General features: G+C 42.0%; 1 protein-coding gene across 3 annotated transcripts in view; it reads right to left on the reverse strand.

The window, feature by feature from the left end:
- LOC117527072 (protein sidekick-1-like) overlaps positions 1-21,369 on the reverse strand; it is a 747,725-nt gene that overhangs the window by 342,996 nt on the left and 383,360 nt on the right. The window lies entirely within an intron of this gene.

Raw genomic sequence — 21,369 nt, forward strand, 5'->3', positions numbered from 1 at the left:
GTAGTCTGTCTCCAGTCAGTGTTTATAGTATGTTAGTCTTGGTCCTCATCATCTGTTCTCTGTCCTTGTCTTTGTGGGTTTCGTCGTTTTTGTCTTCTGTATGTGTTCGTTGGTTATCATGTTTTGCTACTCTGTTTGGCACTTTGTTTCACTGTTGAGTTCCATATTAGTTTTCTGCATTTGTCCTCTTGGCTTGTAATTTGATATTGTGTTTGAGTTTCTGTATTGTGTATTACGGTGTTGTGTTTAGTTTCATTTATCTCCAGACTTTGGTTAGGTTTTGTATCATTTTGTATGTGTTAGTTCTCTTTGTTTGCTCTTGTATATCTTTAGTTCCGGTCTGCCTTATGTCATTCCACACCGGTCGCATGCTTTGTGAATTTAATGTCTGTGTATTTAAGCCTGCACATGTCTCTGTTCATTTGTGGTTCCTATGTTTCCATGTCATGTTCATTTATTTATGCTCTTGCTTTGTATAAGTACTCTGGTTTTGTTATTTGTCTGGGATTGTTTCTTTGTTTGTTTTGTATAGTCTGTCTTATTTTTCTTGTCCCACAGTCATAGTTTGCGGGCTTGGATTTGGTATCATGTTTATTTCCTCCTATTTTTCCCTCTGATTCTCTATTCATTTATTGGACTTTGTTTCACGTAATTGGACTTTTTTTGTATATTTACATTATTGCTGTTTGGTGTTTGAACTTGGAGAATAAATCACTGGTGTTTAACCATAGCTCCCGTCTTGGCTGCCTGCATATTGGGTTCAATTCGTAACTCTGACAGCTAAGGTAACACAGAGAGGAAAAAGCAGAACCATTTAACCACACCAAGTCCTGAATGGCAACCATCCAGGAAGACAACTGATTCATCCCACCTCTTGAAAGCAACCATGTACAGTTGTATGTGAAGGTTTGGGCACCCTAATTTCATGAATTTCCTTTATAATTCTTTGGTTGTCTGGAACAGAAATTTCAGTTAAATATATCATACTGCAGACAAACACACTGATATTTGAGAAGTGAAATGACGTTTTAGTATTTACAGAAAGTATGCAATAATTATTTAAACAAAATTAGGCAGGTGCATAAATTTGGGCACCCTTGTCATTTTATTGATTTAAATACATTTGGCACTAATTATTGGAAAACAAAATTGGTTTGGAAAGTTCATTGACCCTTGACCTCCTTACACAGGTGAATCTAATCATGAGAAAGGGTATTTAAGGTGGCCATTTGCAAATGTTTCCCCTCTTGGCATCTCTTCTAATGTGGCAACATAGGAGCCCCCAAACAACTCTCAAATGACCTGAAAACAAAGATTGTTCAACATCATGGTTTAAGGGAAGGATACAAAAAGCTATCTCATAGACTGCAGCTGTCAGTTTCCACTGTGAGGAACATAGTGAGGAAATGAAAGACCACAGGCACAGTGCTATTTAAGGCCCGAAGTGGCAGGCCAAGAAAAATCTCAGATAAGCTGAAGCGAAGGATGGTGAGAACAGTCATAGTCAACCCACAGACCTGCTCCAAAGACCTACAACATGATCTTGCTGCAGATAGTGTCTCTGTGCATCGTGCAACTATACAGCGCACTTTGCACAAGGAGATGCTGTATGATGCTGTAATGCAGAGGAAGCCTTTTCTGCGGACATGCCACAGAGTCGCTTGAGGTATGCTAAAGCACATTTGGACAAGCCAGCTTCATTTTGGAATAAGGTGCTGTGGACTGATGAAACTAAAATTGAGTTATTTGGACATAACAAGGGATGGTATGCATGGCTAAAAAAGAACACAGCATTCCAAGAAAAACACTCGCTATGTACAGTAAAATTTGGAGGTGGTTCAATCATGCTGTGGGGCTGTGTGGCCCGTGCAGGTACTGGAATCTTTGTTAACTTTGAGGTCACATGGATTCCAGTCAATATCAGTAGATTCTTGAGAATAATGTTCATGAATCAGTGACAAATTTGAAGTTGCGCCGAGGCTGGATCTTTCAACAAGACAACAACCCTAAACACTGCTCAAAATATACTAAGGCATTCATGCAGAGGAACAAGTGCAACATTTTGGAATGGCCCAGACCTGAATATTACTGAAAATCTGTGGTGTGATTTTAAGTGGGCTGTCCATGCTCAGAAACTAACAAATCTGAGATGTTTTGTAAAGAAGAATGGTCCAAAATACCTTCAACCAGAATCCAGACTCTCGTTGGAAGCTATAGGAAGCGTTTAGAGGCTGTTATTTCTGCAAAAGGAGGATCTACTAAATATTGATGTATTTTTTCTGTTGGGGTGCCCAAATTTATGCATCTGCCTAATTAGTCAAATTTAAAGTCAAAGTGTACTTTATTGTCAAAAATCTATGTAACAGGGTTAGCACAGAAGACTGAAATTGCGTTTGACCAGTCTCCAATGTGCAGTTAAACTAAACATACAGATAAGACATTGACAATAAACACACACATACACACACACAATGTGCAGTAAAAACTAACATACTAATACATGAATTTACATTTCTCTCTCTGACACATTTCACTCACAACCACACACACACGTGCAGTAAAAAAGACTAACATACTGATACAGATATGTACAATAAATACACACACACACACACACACATACACAAAAATCACACAGCAGCAGAAGTACAATGGGCCTCATGTATCAACGTGCGTACGGCGATATTTGAGCGTATATGGGGTGTACGCCAAAACAGCTGCGCCACTTGGCATTTATCAATGTGGTCGTTGGCGTACGTTGCACTGAAAATATACACCAGGGCGAGAGGTGGTGTAAATTATACGCCAAAATGAACCAGCGCTGGAATCCACATAAAAATGAAACTGATCAACATGATAAACAGTGCCATTATACAAAACAATGTATATGTTACATGAATAACACTTTCCTGATTATACTGCATAATAATCAATACAAATCCCGCTTTTGTGGGATTGCTGGTCTATCGAGCACGATCCGTGGCCACAGCGCTGACTGCAAAGAAAGTGCAGCTCACCTTTTTCTCCAGAGCCTGGAGCCAGAGCAGCGCTGAGCTTAACTTTATGTGGTGTGATCGTTTTAGACAATGAAATTGATAATTACAACTGTAGTGTTGTCATTCCCTTCGCCCGTGCTGCAATCAGGTTTTGTCTTCTCCATTCGTTTGTCACAATAAAATAAATAAAGAAATACATCTTAAGAATAAAGAAATCTGAAAAATAAGGCATGTCTTATTAATTGAGTGAGCAAATATCCATATGTCAAGAATTATTGACATGTGAAAAGAGAATACAGTGGTCTCTCGCTATAATGCGATTCACCTTTCGCGGCCTCGTCGTTTCACAGAGTTTTTAGTCCAATTTGCATGCCATGCCTTTTTTTTTTTTTTTTACAGTGTTCTGTGTTCTGCGTGTCTGTTTATAAGAATCTTCTCGCCCAGAAGAAAAAAGAGCGCCAACAACTACCCATAACTGTGTTTGTCACTCGGAAACAGACACCTGCAGCCAGGTGTGAGTGGAAAAAGGAGCGGCGTCAGGACGCAGAGGCGCGATATGTGAAATACTGGTCAGTCACTATTAATAATTTCTTATGTGTCCAACCTCGTAGGTTGATCGTTAAAGTTCTAAAAGTCATCATAATTATTTATAGGAAAACGTTCTATTTTTATTTCTCAAACAAATGTTTGGGCCTGAAAACAGTTTGGTCTTATTTTTCTACTAAGGTTTGAACTTTGAGAGTGTTTACACACGAGAGAAAAGTGAGAAAATGTTAATGCCTGATTGAGAAAGTGTATAAAGTTTTACAGGGGTTTTACAGCTTTAAAACATCTATAATTGTAAAAAAATAACGCTGACTACGTCGCGGTTTTGCGTATTACGGACTATTTTTAGATTGTAACTCCCACGATAACGAGGGACCACTGTAACACTTTTTTGATTATACTACAAAACTATTACTATTAATACGACGGCCGCTTTTGACGCTCTATTGGCACGTGTCGTGATTGGTGGAGTTCTTTTTCTTTGCCGTCTTCCTGGCTTCCATGTCGTAAAATGAGGGTGTGTCTGAAGCGGAGTCTGAATATTTATGGGTGTGTTTATTATAATTACGATTGTTTTCACCCGTCGCATTTATCAAGGTCGCGTCAGGCGTACGCTGGAAATGGGCAGGTGCGCACTGCTTCATACATGTCACGGCAACTTTGGTGTACTTCAAATTTACACCATAAATTTACGCCACAAGTTCGCAACTTTGATACATGAGGCCCAATCAGTGCACATACAGGTTATGTGCAATAGTGTAGATGCAGTATGTAAGGTGCGAAGAGTAAAGTGCAAGTGACATGGTGAAATGAAGTGTTCATGGAATGTTCTTCAGTGTCTTTGAAATGTTCATGTAGTTTTCTTCAGTGCGTTGATGAGTCTGATGGCTTGTGGAAAGAAGCAGTTTCCCAGTCTGCTTGTGCGGCACCACATGCTGCGGTAGCGCTTCCCTGATGGTAGTAGGCAGAACAGTTTGTGTGCTGGGCGAGTGGGGTCTTGATGATGTTCATTGCTCTCTTGGAACAGTGTGAAGTGTACAGGTCCTGAATGGCTGTAGGAGTGATCTGATGATTTTTCTGCAGTCCTCACCACCCTCTGTAGTGCCTTCTTGTCTGCAGCTAAACAGCTGCCGTGGCCAGACAGAGAGGCTGCTGGTCAGGATGCTCTCAATGGCACCCCTGTAGAAGGTGGTGAGTGCAGATGTGGGGAGGTCAGCTCTTCTCATCCTCCGCAGGAAGTGGAGTCGTGTCTGTGCTTTTTTGACCAGGGAGGTGGTGTTTGTGGTCCATGTGAGGTCATCTGTGATGTGCACTCCAAGGAACTTTGTGCTTTTCACAGACTCCACAGCACTGCCCTTGATGATGAGTGGGATGTGTGTTGGTTGTTCTTTCCTGAAGTCCACAGTTGTTTCTTTTGTTTTGTTGATGTTGAGTAGCAGGTTGTTCCTCTCACACCAGTTGATGAGTGGTGTACCTCCTCTCTGTATGCTGAGTCGTCGTCGTCCTCTAATGAGGCCCACCACTGTTGTCGTCATCGGCGAATCTGATGATGTGATTCGTTGCAAATCTGCACAGCAATCATGGGTCATCAGTGTGAACAGCAGAGGAGATAGCACACATCCTTGCGGCACCCCGGTGTTTATGATGGTGGTCGCGCGGAGGAGTTGTTGCTGACTCTGACTGTCCTGGCGGTCTGTTTGTGAGGAAGTCCAGCAGCCAGTTGCACAGTGAAGTGGTTGATAACTACTGCACTCAGCTTGTCTACCAGATGTTGGGGGACAGTGCTGAACGCGGAACTGAAGTCGATAAACAGCATCCGTGCGTGACTGTTTTTGTTTTCCAGATGAGCCAGGCAGAGGTGGAGTGCTGTTGCTATGGCGTCATCAGTGGAGCGCTTGGGGCGTAGGCAAATTGATATGGGTCCAGAGTAGTGGGGAGGGTGGATGTTATGTAAGCCTTTACCAGTCTTTCAAAGCACTTCATCATGATGGGAGTGAGTGCTATGGGTCTGTAATCATTTAGTGATGATGTTGGTGACTTCTTTGGTAGCGGTACAATGGTGGTAGCTTTGAAGCTTGCTGGTATGGTGGCTTGGTTCAGAGAGATGTTGTAAATGTCTGTGAGGACGTCGGTGAGTGAGTCTGCACAGTCTCTGAGCACACGCCTGGGTATGTTGTCTGGACCTGCAGCTTTTGTGGGTTCACCTTGAGTAGGGTCATCCTCACGTCCGCTGGGTCCAGTTGAAGTGTTATGTTGTCTGGGCTGACGGGGGCTTTTTTAGGTGGTGTTGTGTTATTTTCTTCAAACCGGCTGAAGAAGGTGTTAAGTGAGTTGAGAAAGTCTGTGTTGTCCTCGCACGGTGGGGGGGCTGGCTTGTAGTCTGTGATTGACTGGATGCCTTGCCACAGGTGTCTTGGGTCTTTTGTGTCTGTGAAGTGGGGAGTTGATTTTCTGTCCATAGGCACGCTTGGCTGCTTTCACGCCCCGGTGCAGGTCGGCCCTGGCCTGACTTGAGGGCCTCCTTGTCCCCAGACTTGAAAGCAGTGTTACGTGCTCTCAGGAGCTCATGTACCTCCCTGGTGAACCAGGGTTTTTTCATTTGCTCTTACTGTAATGTCCTTGGTGATGGTTACATCTTCCATGCATTTTGTTATGTATCCAATTACTGAGTCTGTGTATTTGGTGAGGTTGATGTGCTGGTTGGTGGTGGCCGTCTCCCTGAAAACAGACCAGTCTGTGCTTTCAAAACAGTCCTGTAGAGCTGCTGTGGCTCCCTCAGGCCAGGCCCTGATCTGCTTCACAACTGGTTTGCTCCTCGTCAACAGAGGTCTGTAGGCTGGAATTAGCATAACAGGGAGATGGTCTGATGATCCCAGGTGGGGGTGTGGAACTGCTCTGAAAGCCTGTCTGATGTTTGTGTAGACCTGGTAGAGTGTGTTCTCCCCCCTTGTTGCAAAGTTCACATGCTTGTGATAGTGTGGCAGTACTGTTTTTAAGTTGCCCTGATTAAAATCACCAGCGATTATGCAGACCGAGTCCGGGTGTGTGTTTTGTAGCGTACTCACAGACTGGTACAGAATGGAGAGTGCTTCCTTTGTGTTTGCGCTGGGGTGGAATGTAAACAGCTGTGATGTTGACGGTGTTGAATTCCCTTGGCAGTAGAACGGGGCGGCAGTTGAGGGTTAAAAACACAATGTTTTCTGAGCAGTGGCTTGTGATAACTGCAGCGTTTGTGCACCAGTTGTTATTGATGTAAATGCACACACCACCTCCCCGAGATTTACCCGTGCTGGCATGGTTTCTGTCCGCTCAGAATGTTGTTAGCCCTTTCAGTTGAATGGCGCTATCCGGAACGGTGTTGTGAAGCCACGTCTCAGTGAGAATGATCATGTTGCAGTCTCTCACATTTCTTTGTGTTGTTAAATCCAGCTTGAGGTAGTCCATTGTTATTTATCCAGTGAGCGAACATTGGATAAGAGGATAGACGGTAGTGCAGTTCTGTGAGGGTTTCTTTTCAGTCTGTTGGTGATACCAGCTCGACAGCCTCACTTGCTAGTTCTAGCACACCTCCGCCGGCGCATGCTAAGTCTCCCCTGCCGCTTCAGCTGCTTCCAGTTTCGGCTGGTGTGGGAGGAGGAGCCCGCTGTCTTGGAGGCCCCATTGTCTTGCTGAGGTATAAGTCCTAGTCCGAGAAGAGTTTCTCGATCCGTGACTAGGTTAACTCCTGATTACCTCCGCCAAGGAGGTTATGTTTTCGGTCGCGCCCGTCTGTTGGTTGGTTGGTTTGTTAGCAGGATTGCTCAAAAAATCCTCAACGAATTTCAATGAAATTTTTACCAGGGGTGTATACTGGCCTAACTTAGAAGTCATTAAATTTTGGTAATGATACGGAACACGATTCGGATCCAGTAATTTTTTTAAGGATTCTTTTTCATTGCAGGATAGAGCCAATTTCAACATTTTTGCATCAAACTTCATCAAGACGGGTCACAAAGGCTGAACAAAAATGAAGTTACGACGCAACAATAATTTAGCATTTATTTCTCCTCATTGAATAAACTTGTTATTAGAAAATGAAAAAAACTTGTGTAGTTCATGCAGTTTCTCTTTAAAAATACATTTGCTGAAGATCTAAGGGTTTAACCCTCTGGGGCCAACGCCGTCGTATATGACGGCTGAGACCAAGCTTTACCATATTCTAAATAACTTTTTATTAATGATATGAAATAGAAACTTACTTTTTTTTTGCTGAAAAGGTAACTCCGCGGACTTTCGAGCCACCGTCCTCCATCTTTGTACTCCTCATAGAAGCTGTGTGATGATGTGAGCAATGTAACCAATTGAAATTGGTTTACCGTCACATGGTTTTCCAAAATCCAATCGTAGGGCAGATTCACCTCACGTGACACACCAAAGATTGTTTGTAGGAGTGATGTGTTACTAGTTTATTATAGCTTGCTGTGTGTTTTGAATAAATGTGTGTGGAAAATTATTTTCCGCTTTACTTTTCCTTTCTTATTGCCTCCGCCAAGGAGGTTATGTTTTCGGTCGCGTCCGTTTGTTTGTTGGTTGGTTGGTTTGTTAACAGGATTAGTCAAAAAGTTCTCAATGGGTTTCAGTGAAATTTTTACCAGAGGTGTATCTTGGTCTAACTTAGAGGTGATTACATTTTGGTGATGATCCGGAAGAGAATCTGGATCCAGGATTTTTTTTATTTTTCATGTATTTTATGTATTTACTGTACTCAGCATTTGTCATAACACTTAATGTGTGTATGAGATATACTTTATTGATCTCACAGTGGACACTCCAGTTACCTCAGACAGCAATTAGTCCACAATTATTACTTGTTTACCGTAATAATGGCACACATCAGAATTAAAGACAGCACATACACATTTGACATTGTTTATGTGCACTAAGTTTGAAGAAGTCCGTTATCCGAATTGAGGCAAGTGGGTGAAGGCCACGCAGCAACCCTGAGATGCGCCGCCATCAGGTTGGGGGGAAGAACGGGGGCTGCAGCTAAAACTGCACCGCCCCCGCAGAAGCGGAAAAGAGTGACGTGAGCAGACGCCAGAGTGGGGAGTGTTGACGGGGGATAGGAGGGGGTGGGGGAGGGAATGAAGCATGCTTCAGTCCTGTGAAAAGCAGTTTATTGTCTTTGTGAGTTGAGATAAGAAACAGCCAAAAAATCACCAGGCCGAAGAAATTCCTCAGGAGGGAAAACAGTCAGGCAATTTGACCTTGAGGCTTGATAAGCCTGTAGTGTTATGGTTTGGGCAGTGAAAAACACTTAACAGTTCCACTTGAACAACCAAATCCCAATTATGAATTAAGAATATTCCCAATTATGAATTAAGAATATTCACCGGCCTCTGAAATCTTCAACTTCAACTGCAAGGTACGCATCTGCTCCAAGATGTCATCCAATTTGCGTCTGAGTTCAAGAGTCATCACAGTCTGAGAATGAACTGCCTTGCCAACCTTGTTAATCATGACAGACAAGCGAAGGGCCGTGGTTCTTGATGCTGCCGTCTTGCCAATTTTCCGGTAGATCAGGGCAGCACATAAGCCAAAAAATATCAGCCCTGCTACCATAAGACCAAAAATGAATAAATCCTCGACGTCCTCAACCGAGAAAGGCGCCAAGCATACCACACGCTAGGAACTCCAGGAGTCGAGAACATAGCCTGCAGGATGCGTTCTATCTGGGCAGGTAGGATCCCCCGGTCCTAACCTTCTTGTAGAAAAAATGGTGTCAATAGCGTTCAGAGACCAGCTGATCAATTCCATGGTTAATCCAATAGTAGTCCAATAGATCCAGTATCCAATATACTTTGAGGAATTCACAGTCTGGTGAAGTAGGGACTTAAAGGTTAAAGCAGAGAACAGAGATAAGGGAGAGTGGAGGAGATGCGACCGCCCTCGTCGGAGTCCCAAGCTGAAAAGATGGACACAGAATATGTCTGGTTGTATTTCGTATAAACCTGTATTATTCAATTGACTGATTATTGTACCTGTTATGCTCTCTGGTAAATATACAGGAATAAATTTAAATTTTGTCTTCCATCATTTATGTTTATTTATTACATTAACTGTATATGAAAACGTGCATTATGTTATGATATTTAGTTAATGACATCAAATAGGTCACTTTGCCATTGGGGGGGATCGCTTTGGCATCATTGACCCTATGGCCTTGGCGGATTTTGCACTCTCCGAGTGCTTCTAGTTTTATTTGAAGAATTATTGCACACTTTCTGTAAATCGTATAAACTTAATTTCACTTCTCAAATATCACTGTGTTTGTCTGCTATATGATATATTTAACTGAAATTGCTGATCCAAACAACCAATGATTTCTAAAGGAAAATCATAGAAATCATCAGGGGTGCCCAAACTTTTACATACAACTGCATCTGCCGCAGACAGGTGAAACATAAATGTCACTTTGGATTGGATTGATTACAGTGTTTGCTTCTTTGTTAAAAAATCTGATTCATATGTGATAAGCCATTGATAAACGACTAAGCAAAAAATTCCATAACAGCTGACTCCGCTCTGGATAAACACTGAAATAAAATCCAGTCTATATGAAGACACAAATAAATTCCAGTCCAGTCCAGAAAAAAACAGGAGTCCCAGAACATAGGCTAATATGTGAGCAGAAGCTATTTTCTCCTTCTTGGCTTACTAAAGATGTAGCGGTGAGGAGGACGAGGTGAGTTTGGGATGGAGGAAGACTGAAAAGAAGTGAGAAGATGATGAAGAAAAAACGTTATTTGTTATATGTGTTTTTTCAGTGAATGACCACCGTTTTGAATAAAGAGGGACTATTATTTTTTTTTATTCTATTTGGAAGAAATGCTATAGTTTAAAACCACAGGAAATTAGCTGGCCCCAACATGCAGTTTAGCCAAGACAGGAGAGCTCAGTGAAAACAAAGTTTTAATTCTTCCCTGGATGGCAGGGAACAAACAGAGGCTCCACAAAAACTACTAATGTCTTTAGAGACAGTGACAAAATACGTCAAAGTGACAAAAACTAAAATAGACAGAGTGCAAAATCCACAAAGTAAAACTACTGTCCAAAGGAGACAGCAAAGACACTAACGATAGAAACAAACGCGTGACTCGAAGCACGAGCTGACAGGAAATGTTACAAACAGCCGGCAAACAGGGATCAAACTGATTGTGACTAAATACACTTTGGATGACTGAGACCAGGTGCGAGTAATTAAGAGGAACAAAAGCACGTGGGGACATGTGAGGAACATAGAGAATAAAACCCGACACACAGTATTCCAAAGGGAAAAAAAAGAGATTCCTGACCTGGGTCAGGAAACAGTGAACCAAAGTATAAATTCCAACTCCTACAAAAGCACACATGGAACTACTACATAAAGAAAACATAAGAAGACGGAAACTAATAAAATAACCCCAGTACGAAAATCATAAGGGATACCAAAACACAAGGAGAAAATAAAACACACAGAAGAATCACAGTAGGTGCACATTAAAAACTGTTGCTGAAGTTACAAATATACCAAAAGGTGTAATCTTGGAAAAACTGACATTGCAATATTATTAATTTGTGATACATACTGTATAGTGTGATGTGAAAAATGCAGGATTTTTTCTCACATATAACATGAATATCTCCATTTGGAAAGAGTGACTCATTCTAGAACAAGGTGATCAGAGATAGTAGACTTCAGCCCATTCATGCAACCAGTGGAATATAACAAAGAACAAAACCATTTTTTATTAAATAATTAGTGAAAATAAAAAAAACATTAAAATGACTATTTTCTACAAAAAATATATAGAAACATTTTTCAAATATAAATCTACTGTATATATATTTTATTATCAAAACATATAAAACACATAAAACATATTACCCAGTCATGAAGATCTGTCCATCAGTTCATTAGTTACACTCTACTGCTGATGTCACAGACCGAACGGCCCCCCCAAAAATCAGGCCCCCCCCCCCCCGATGACGCGGTTCACGGATTAACACCTCGTTTCTGCTTCAAACTGCACTCAAGTCATCATCTATCTCAGCAACAGATATCTGAAGCTTTCGTACAACAATCATTTTCATATAAATTCAGCATTATTTCATCATAAAAGGCGGCGGAAGTGATCAGAGCACCGCGGCTAAATGAGCTGCTAGCTGATGCGTTCACCGTGCTTTGGACATTTCAAAACGTCACGGAATTTCACCCAGTTTCTGCTTAAAACTGACTTTAGGATGATTTAAGAGGTTTTACCTTTATCATACGATGGTTAATAATCCCATTAATCCATTTGATTGCTTTGGGTAAAGAGACTCCGTCTCAGACGTGCTGCTGTGGTCCAAAATATATAGCTATATAACTATAGGAAAGCCAAGAAAAATATTAAGATTACTAATTTCATAAGAGTAAAAACAAATGAATCAATAATGATATTCAAACAAAGTCTATTAAAACAAGACTGGAAAGTAATATTAGATGAAACTGAGGTTAACTCGGCTTATAACACTTTTTTGAATAAATTTTTGACTCTCTATGATCAATGTTGCCCTGTGAAATCAATCCAAATCAAACAACAAGCTAAAACCAACCCATGGATGACAAGCAGTTTAATTAATGCCTGTAAAAAGAAAAACTGGCTATACAGGGTATTTATTAAAGAAAGAACAATCAAAACAGAAAATAAATATAAAATATATAAAAATAAGTTGACATGTGTATTAAGAAATTGTAAAAAGATGTATTATAAAACACAACTAGAACAAAACAAGGGAAATATTAAAGGCCTCTGGAATGTAATAAATAGTGTCATCAGGAAAAAGGAGAACCGTAGTACCTTGCCGGACTATCATTGACAGTGATAAAAAGATCTATAACAACAAAGAGCTAGTAAATGCATTTAATCATTATTTTGTCAATATAGGGCCAGAATTGGCAGCTGAAATAAAAATGCCATATTCAGCCTCAGAAATAGGTATTGAACAAGTAAACTCAAATTCATTCTTTCTATCAGCAACAGACGAAATGGAAATAATAAACACTGTTAATGAATTGAAGGCAAAAAAATCAGTAGATTGAATAAGTTGGACACTACAATAATTAAACAAGTCATTAATGAAATTGCAAAACCTCTAAGTCATATCTATAACTTATCTTTTATTAATGGAGAGTTTCCAAGTCAAATGAAGATTGCCAAAATTACACCTTTATATAAAAGTGGAGATAAGTATCTATTCTCAAATTATAGACCTATATCTGTGTTATCTCAATTCTCAAAAATTTTAGAAAAACTATATACAGTACGGTTAGATCAATACATTGAAAAGTTCAAGATATTAAACGATAACCAGTATGGATTCAGAAAAAATAGATCAACAACTTTAGCTTTAATTGATTTAGTGGAAGAAATAACAAATAATATTGATAAAAAGAAACATATAATGGCGATCTTCATTGACTTAAAAAAGGCGTTTGATACTATTAACCACAATATATTATTACGTAAATTGGAAAAAATTGGCATAATGGGTATTGCACTAAATTGGCTCCAGTCTTATTTAAACAACAGGCAACAATATGTACAAATAGGAGAATATAAATCTTTGTTTAAACAGATACATTGTGGAGTTCCACAAGGGTCCGTTTTAGGACCTAAACTTTTTTTTAATTTATATTAATGACTTGCAATTCATCTCTGAAAAACTGAAATTTATCCTCTTTGCTGATGACACAACGATAGTATGTTCTGGGGAAAACCTGGAACAACTTGTGATCGAAATGCAAATAGAAATTATTAAATAAAAAAAATTGGTTTGATAGTAATAAATTGTCACTTAATATTTCAAAGACAAAATTAATGCTCTTTGGAAACCGAGAAATGAAAACAAAAGTAAATCTTAAAATTGACATGGTTCCTATTGAAAGGGTTAACCAACACAGATTTTTAGGAATAATAATCGATCACAGGATGTGCTGGAAACCCCACATTGCTAGCATACAATCCAAAATGGCAAGAAGTATTTCCATAATGGGGAAAGCCAAACATTTCTTAGATCAGGAGTCTGTTGTGTGGGCCGCCAGAAGAGGAGGTACTGCTGGCCCACCACCAGAGGGCGCCCTGCCTGAAGTGCGGGCTTCAGGCATGAGAGGGCGCTGCCGCCACGGACACAGCCGGGGGTGACAGCTGTCACTCATCATCTCATGACAGCTGTCACCCATCTACACTTCATCATGCTACTCCATAAAACCCGGACGTCATCTCCACCTCGTTGCCGAGATATCTTCGACCTGTGAAGGTAAACTGCTCAGCCATTTGTTTTGTCTTTCACAGAGTTTTTGCTTTTGTGTTGTTTGCAGTCGGTTCTGTGAGTGCTTGCAGCTGGAGGCTGGGTTTGTGGTACATGGAGGGCTGACGTCTTCGCTCCCCACGCCAAACTTTGATAAGTACTCACTAACACTGCACGTGCCAGGGTTCTGGATTTGAGGTGGAGGTGGAATCTCCACCTTTGTTGTTGCTGGGTGTACACACACCCACATCTTATTGTTTCTGCTCCTCGCCAGCAGTACCAGATCCGACATTCGGAGATGGTGGCCACCTGGGGACTCGGGACTTGGCGGCTCCAGTATTCTCCAGGTTCGGTGGCGGAGGAAATCGTGTGGTTCCGGTTCTTCTCAGGACAGACGTCTTCTATCCTCGAGCCTGCCCACACGTCACCTTTGTGATTGACTGTTTGCAAAATTTTATATTCCTCTGTATTGTGGTTGTGCTCATTCACGACAGTAAAGTGTTCATATTCGACTCTTTCATTGTCCGTTCATTTACGCCCCCTGTTGTGGGTCCGTGTCACTACACTTTCCCAACAGAGTCCTCATATATTATTTATTGCACATTAATATTACCATATATTAGCTATGGCATTGAGGTATGGGGTGATACATATACAAGTAATGTAGACACACTTTTTAAGTTACAGAAAAGGGCAATAAGAATCATCCATAAAGTAGGCTTCAGAGATCATACGAGTACACTGTTTTTACAATCCAAAATACTAAAATTTAGAGATCTTGCAGAATTTAAAACTTTACAAATTATTTTTAAAGTGAAACAAAATCTACTATCAGATAACCTCCAACAATTGTTTAGTGAAAGAGAGGGAGATTACAATCTAAGAAGGAAATATAATAAAAAAAAAAAGCGTGCTCATACAACAATGAAACAAATGTGCCTTACGAGACATGGGGTGGATTTATGGAATAACCTAACTGAGGACATCAAAGTATGTACTACAGTACATCAATTCAAAAGAAATTTAAAACTCAAAATATTAAAAAAAATATGAAACTGAATAACATAATTCTTAGTATACATACAGGTGTGCATGTTTGTGGATCTAAACTGTTATATTATTTGGTCATGACGAATGTATGGGAAATATGAATGCACACGAGTTGCCCATGATACATGTGTGTGAAAAAAAATAAAAAATTAATTATTATATCATCAAGTTTAATCGAATATAGGTAAATGTGCGTGCATGCATGCATTGGCTTGGGTGCATGTATGTGGGTTAAAAGTGTTATATTGTCAAATCTCATTGAATCTAGTGTGTGTATTGGTGTATGCAAGGGTATTTGTGTATAAAGGTAGTGTATTTATGTAAATACATGTTTATGTATAATGCAAGGTGTGTGTTTATATAGGTATACGAGGGCTGTCCGTAAAGTATAGGTCCTTTTTATTTTTTTCAAAAACTATATGGATTTTATTCATATGTTTTTACGTCAGACATGCTTGCACCCTCGTGCGCATGCGTGAGTTTTTCCATGCCTGTCGGTGACGTCATTCGCCTGTAAGCACTCCTTGTGGGAGGAGTCGTCCAGCCCCTCGTCGGAATTCCTTTGTCTGAGAAGTTGCTGAGAGACTGGCGCTTTGTTTGATCAAAATTTTTTCTAAACCTGTGAGACACATCGAAGTGGACATGGTTCGAAAAATTAAGCTGGTTTTCAGTGAAAATTTTAACAGCTGATGTGTTGTGTGGGCCGCTGAAGAGGAGGTACTGCTGGCCCACCACCACCAGAGGGCGCCCTGCCTGGAGTGCGGGCTCCAGGCACCAGAGGGCGCCGCCGCCTCACGGGAGCAGCCTCGGTGACAGCTGTCACCCATCACCTGAGACAGCTGACGGCAATCATCGGTGGGGCATATCAGCAGGACGGCATCTCCACCTCATTGCCGAGATATCGTTCTACCTGGAAGGTAATATTCTCAGCTGACTGCTTGACAGTAACCTTTTGTGACTTTTGTGAGTGATAACAGACCTTTTTTCCAACGAGAGGTGGAGGTAGCTTTCCTGCCGTGTGGATTACTGGGTGCAAACGCGCCCACCTTTAATTGTGTTTTTGTTCCTCGCCAGCAGTACCAGGTCCGACACGCGGAGGCAGTGGCCACCTGGGAGTTCGGGACTTGGCGGCTCCAGTATACCCGGGGTCCTGTGGCGGAGGAAGCCGTGTGGTACCGGTCTTACCTTGGAGAGGCGTCTCCTATCTTCGAGCCTGCCCACACGACACTTTTGTAAATTGACTGTTGTCCATTTCTGTGATTGGTTGTATTCGTTGTGCACATTCACAACAGTAAAGCGTTGTTATTTGACTTACTCCATTGTCCGTTCATTTGCGCCCCCTGTTGTGGGTCCGTGTTCCTACACTTTCCCAACATGATGAGAGATTTTGAGGTGATTCTGTCGCTTTAAGGACTTCCCATGGTGCGAGACGTCGCGCAGCGCTCCCAGGCAGCGTCATCAGCCTGTTTCAAGCTTAAAACCTCCACATTTCAGGCTCTATTGATCCAGGACGTCGTGAGAGAACAGAGAAGTTTCAGAAGAAGTCGGTTTCAGCATTTTATCCGGATATTCCACTGTTAAAGGAGATTTTTTTAATGAAAGACGTGCGGACGGGTCCGCGCGTCGGGACGCAGCTGACGCGGCGCGGCGGCACAGGAAAAACACCTCCGTGTTGATAACCATTTGTAAAATCCAGGCGGCTTTTGATGGCTTTCAGTGGAGTGAGTATATGAGAAATTGTTTATCAGCTGGAGATGTTCCAACTTGTCCTCAAGGCTTCCAACAGAGGTGTTTTTCCTGTGGCGGAGCGTCGCGGCGGCTGCGAGCCGACGCTGCAATCCGCCCGTACGTCTTTCATTAAAAAAATCTCCTTTAACAGTGGAATATCCGGATAAAATGCTGAAACCGACTTCTTCTGAAACTTCTCTGTTCTCTCACGACGTCCTGGATCAACAGAGCCTGAAATGTGGAGGTTTTAAGCTTGAAACAGGCTGATGACGCTGCCTGGGAGCGCTGCGCGACGTCTCGCACCATGGGAAGTCCTTAAAGCGACAGAATCACCTCAAAATCTCTCATCAGCTGTTAAAATTTTCACTGAAAACCATCTTAATTTTTCGAACCATGTCCACTTCGATGTGTCTCACAGGTTTAGAAAAAATTTTGATCAAACAAAGCGCCAGTCTCTCAGCAACTTCTCAGACAAAGGAATTCCGACGAGGGGCTGGACGACTCCTCCCACAAGGAGTGCTTACAGGCGAATGACGTCACCGACAGGCATGGAAAAACTCACGCATGCGCACGAGGGTGCAAGCATGTCTGACGTAAAAACATATGAATGAAATCCATATAGTTTTTGAAAAAAATAAAAAGGACCTATACTTTACGGACAGCCCTCGTATACCTATATAAACACACACCTTGCATTATACATAAACATGTATTTACATAAATACACTACCTTTACCTATACTTTACGGACAGCCCTCGTATATGATCTCAAAATTTTTTTATTTATTCTTGTTTGCGTAGTCGAAAAAGAACATGTGAAAGGGGGTAGAAAATATAAGTTTTACTTCATTCTACTCCCTTTGAGTAATGTACGGATTTTCAAAGATGAATGTGCGCAATGTATAAATGTTTTTAACTTGCTCAATAAAGTATTCAAAATGACGCATGCGCAGATGCAAAAGGCAGACCGATTTTTAGGGGCGGACCGTTCGGTCTGCGACACCGGTATTGTCAAGTGTGGAAACACAGACAGAGAGAGACACACATACATACAGAGCCACTAAAATCAATACTACAGTCCCCCTCCGGGGGTGAAGATCTTGTGGCATGGGATCTCGTCACACCCCTACTGCACCCCGTTGAAACTCAGTTACAATCCAGCCCGATCTTGATCTGGCTGATTGTGCCTGTAGTGTTGCTCCCTGGCAGAGCTACAGGCTCTAATGAATATTGCTCTACGTAGTTCGATTTCACAGATCTCCTTTTTTTCTCAACCTAATGATGCCACAGCACGTAAGACATAAGTGACAAGAAAGGGAGAAAGGAAGGGAATGAACGAGCGAGCGAGTGAGAGATGGTGGAACTTACAACCGTAATGAACCCTAATGTGTTTGTGAGAGATTTTAAGAGTCCCTTCACTGACTCAGAAAACATTTCCTACCTTCTGCCCTGCACACTCTGTAGCTCTGCGCCTTGTAATTAATGCAGTGCCTAAATCACCAGCTTGCTTCTTCAATCACCTTTACAGTTCCTTCAAACGGTCAGACGAGCACAGAAAAGGAGACTTTTTCCTCTGGGTGCTCACCAGCTTGGCCAGTTGCCACACACAAAACACACGCGTCTTTGTGCGCACTCAGCCTACGCCCCGCTGACCGAATGCAATTGGTGATTCTGAGCATATTGGAGAACGAATATGAGTTAGAGAGACCTACTGGACAGCCCGCGTTTATTTAACATCCGACGGCATGACCTGAGGGACAGAGATAGAAGTGGTACAGGAAAGGAAAGCAAAGAGGGGCAAGGGTTAGACTGAGGCAGGAAGAGCGGGGAGGACACTGGGATGAGGCTGGATGCTGAGTAAACATCACACTCTCCACTTATTTGTTCAGCTACAGGAGGTCCATGACTCACTTCTGCTGTACCAGTGCTTTACGTCACCGTGCTTCTCACAGTAAAAATATCTGCCACTGGACACACATGAAACAGACAGGACAACACAGCAAGACTGTAACAAGGAGGTTGGACGGATGGATGGATGGAAAAAACTCGTCTTTGTGCGACTGCGTGTGACTATGGTAGTCCCATTAGGTGGATGGATCTCCATATGAATGGCTATTATCCTAATTAGCATTAATTATGTCTACTTCAAATTAACCACACAAGTAGCGGAGACTCACCTCGACTTTCTTTCTTCTTCTTTCTCCATCTCTCTCTCTCCCAGTCACAGAAACACACCCCTTTCTAAACTGCTATCTCACCCATCTGCTCATTTGAAGGCACCAGCTGAATGAGCCATCACTTTCTGATTCACATGACTCTTTCGACTTCAAAGGAACAGTTATTCCTGTTTATGTGATTCATTTATGAGTCAACATTGTTAAAAGCATCCGCTGACATGCAGATATTTTTATGTAAATCCTGGTGTTCATCAATGATGTGTCCTGGGATCCTACACAGTTGAATGCTTACATGGCCGGGGTGTTGGGTAGTGTTTTACTGATCTTGACCTCACAGATGATGCTGTGGTCTCTGCAAATTCACAAATACCACTTAAAACATTACCATGTGTTATGTCATGAAACACCTGCCTCTGGACCACAAGGGGGTGTTGCAGTGCACTGGGAGAAATTAGACACTGGTTTCATCAAGAACTCAAAACTTTATTTACAGTTCAACTCAAACCACCTCTTCTTGGGGGAAAAAAAGTCAATTTTACAACATCAAATGTGCATAACCAAACATCCAGTTCACAGTTTGCCTTCATTACACTCAGTCATTTCTCTTTTTCAAACAAATTTCCTCTTCATAAGATCTCTTTGCAACCGTTTGCGCTCTATAAAGTCATGGATTTATAGCACACCCTCTCTTTAAGCACAGTTCACTCAAAGTACAGGGGACTTTCCCCTGCTTTGCCCAGCAGCACTTTGCTGGCCATGCCTTCTGCTCTTGCCATGCTCTCTGACCACACCTTGTTTTGCTGCGTTCTCCGCCTTCTCTGGGTGCACTCTCTGGCTGGCCTCTCTGGCCACCAGTCACTCTGATCAGCTGCTCTCTTTCCCTTCTCTAGTCTGCTGCGGGCCTCCTTTTATTCTGTCTCTGCAGCTCTCTAGCCCGACTGCAATCAGGAACCTTAACCAGTTGCACCTTTCTTCAGCAGAGGGTTGGTGCATCCTGGTGATGTCACACATCCAAAACAGAAGCCTTATAGTGACCTTTTACAGAAGCAGCACCGAGCTGTCTGGGCTCAGAGGTACGTGGACTGGACTGTCCCACCATGAACAGGTGTATTGTGGTCACAAATCAGTACTGAAGATTGTTTATGGAAGAAATAGATGCCATGTGCTCTCAGCCAAAGATGAAGGGGCCATCAAGACTGTGACCAACAACCAGTCCAAAAGCCTGGATCTGTCATGGTGTGGGGTTGTGTCAGCCCCCTTTAGGAAAGACACTTCAGTGATGGCAGCATGAATGCAAGAATATACATTGACATTTTAGAGCCACATATGCTGCCTTCAAGAAAACATCCATGCATTTTTCAACAAGACAATGCAAAACAACATTCTGCACACAATACAAAGGCATGGCTGCGGAAGAAGAAGGAATGGGTACTGGACTGGCCTGCCTGCAGTCTTGAACATTTTAAGGGCCCCTTCACACATAGTGGGAAGTTTGGTCAAATACGGCGAAACAGCGCGAAACAGTTTTAATTTGCGCACCACGAAACATTGCGTCAATGGGCAGACGTGCACGATCCCGGTGCGAGAGTTTGTGCACGCAACAGTGTCTTTCGAGCAGGAACAGTGTGAGGTGCATCACATCGCGTCGCTTATGTGGAATAAATAAAAAATAAAAACCAGCCGGTACCTGTGGGACCACATCATGCCGCTTATGTGGAATAAAAACAAAACAAAACAAAACAAAAAAAACAGGTGGTACCTGTGGGACCATATTGTGTCGATTATGTGGAACAAAAACCAACCAACCAAATAAACAACAACAACAAAAAACAAAACAAACAACAATAACAAAAAAATCCCACGGGACTTGAACCCGCGTCATCAAAAAGCTCTGATGGGCAGTCAGAAACTTTACCACTGAGCTATGGAGCTGTCCTTTGAAAGTTGCTGGAATCTGCCTCATATCAGGAAGGACATGGAAGTATTACAAAAAAAATTTAAATCACACATCACATAAAAACACTGCATTTATCAAGCGAGCAATACAAATATGATCTGTCTTTTCCTCTGTAGATCACCCATGGTCACTGACATACAGTCATGAAATGACATGAATGTGAAGCAGTGGGCTATGATCATGTCTACATCTAGTGGGCCTGTGCGTCCAGTCGCCCCGCACGTGTTCTGCCTAACACGCATGTCTTGTGGAAGGCGCGATGCACAACAGACACCGTGTCATGTGGAACAGCGTTCACGTGGGTGACGTGACGGTCAGATCGCCAACTGCGTGTTCTGATCTGATGGTCCGTTTGAACCTGGCAGGCTGTCAATGTCCACTCCGTGCGTGCGCTCGCTCGCTGCAGCTTGTCACCACGGCAATATATGTTTTTATTTATGTCCACGTAAGTACAGCAATCAGACACACGTGCCTTACAGTGGACAGTTGTTAGTCCATGTCTGCAATGTAATGTGAACATTTGCTCCAGACATGTGCTGCATGGAGGATTTTCTTTCACCAAAAAAAAAAAAAAAAAAACAAATCTCGGCTTGCATTTCAGCTG

Source organism: Thalassophryne amazonica, chromosome 15 (genome assembly GCF_902500255.1).
Source record: "Thalassophryne amazonica chromosome 15, fThaAma1.1, whole genome shotgun sequence".
NCBI lineage: Eukaryota > Metazoa > Chordata > Actinopteri > Batrachoidiformes > Batrachoididae > Thalassophryne > Thalassophryne amazonica.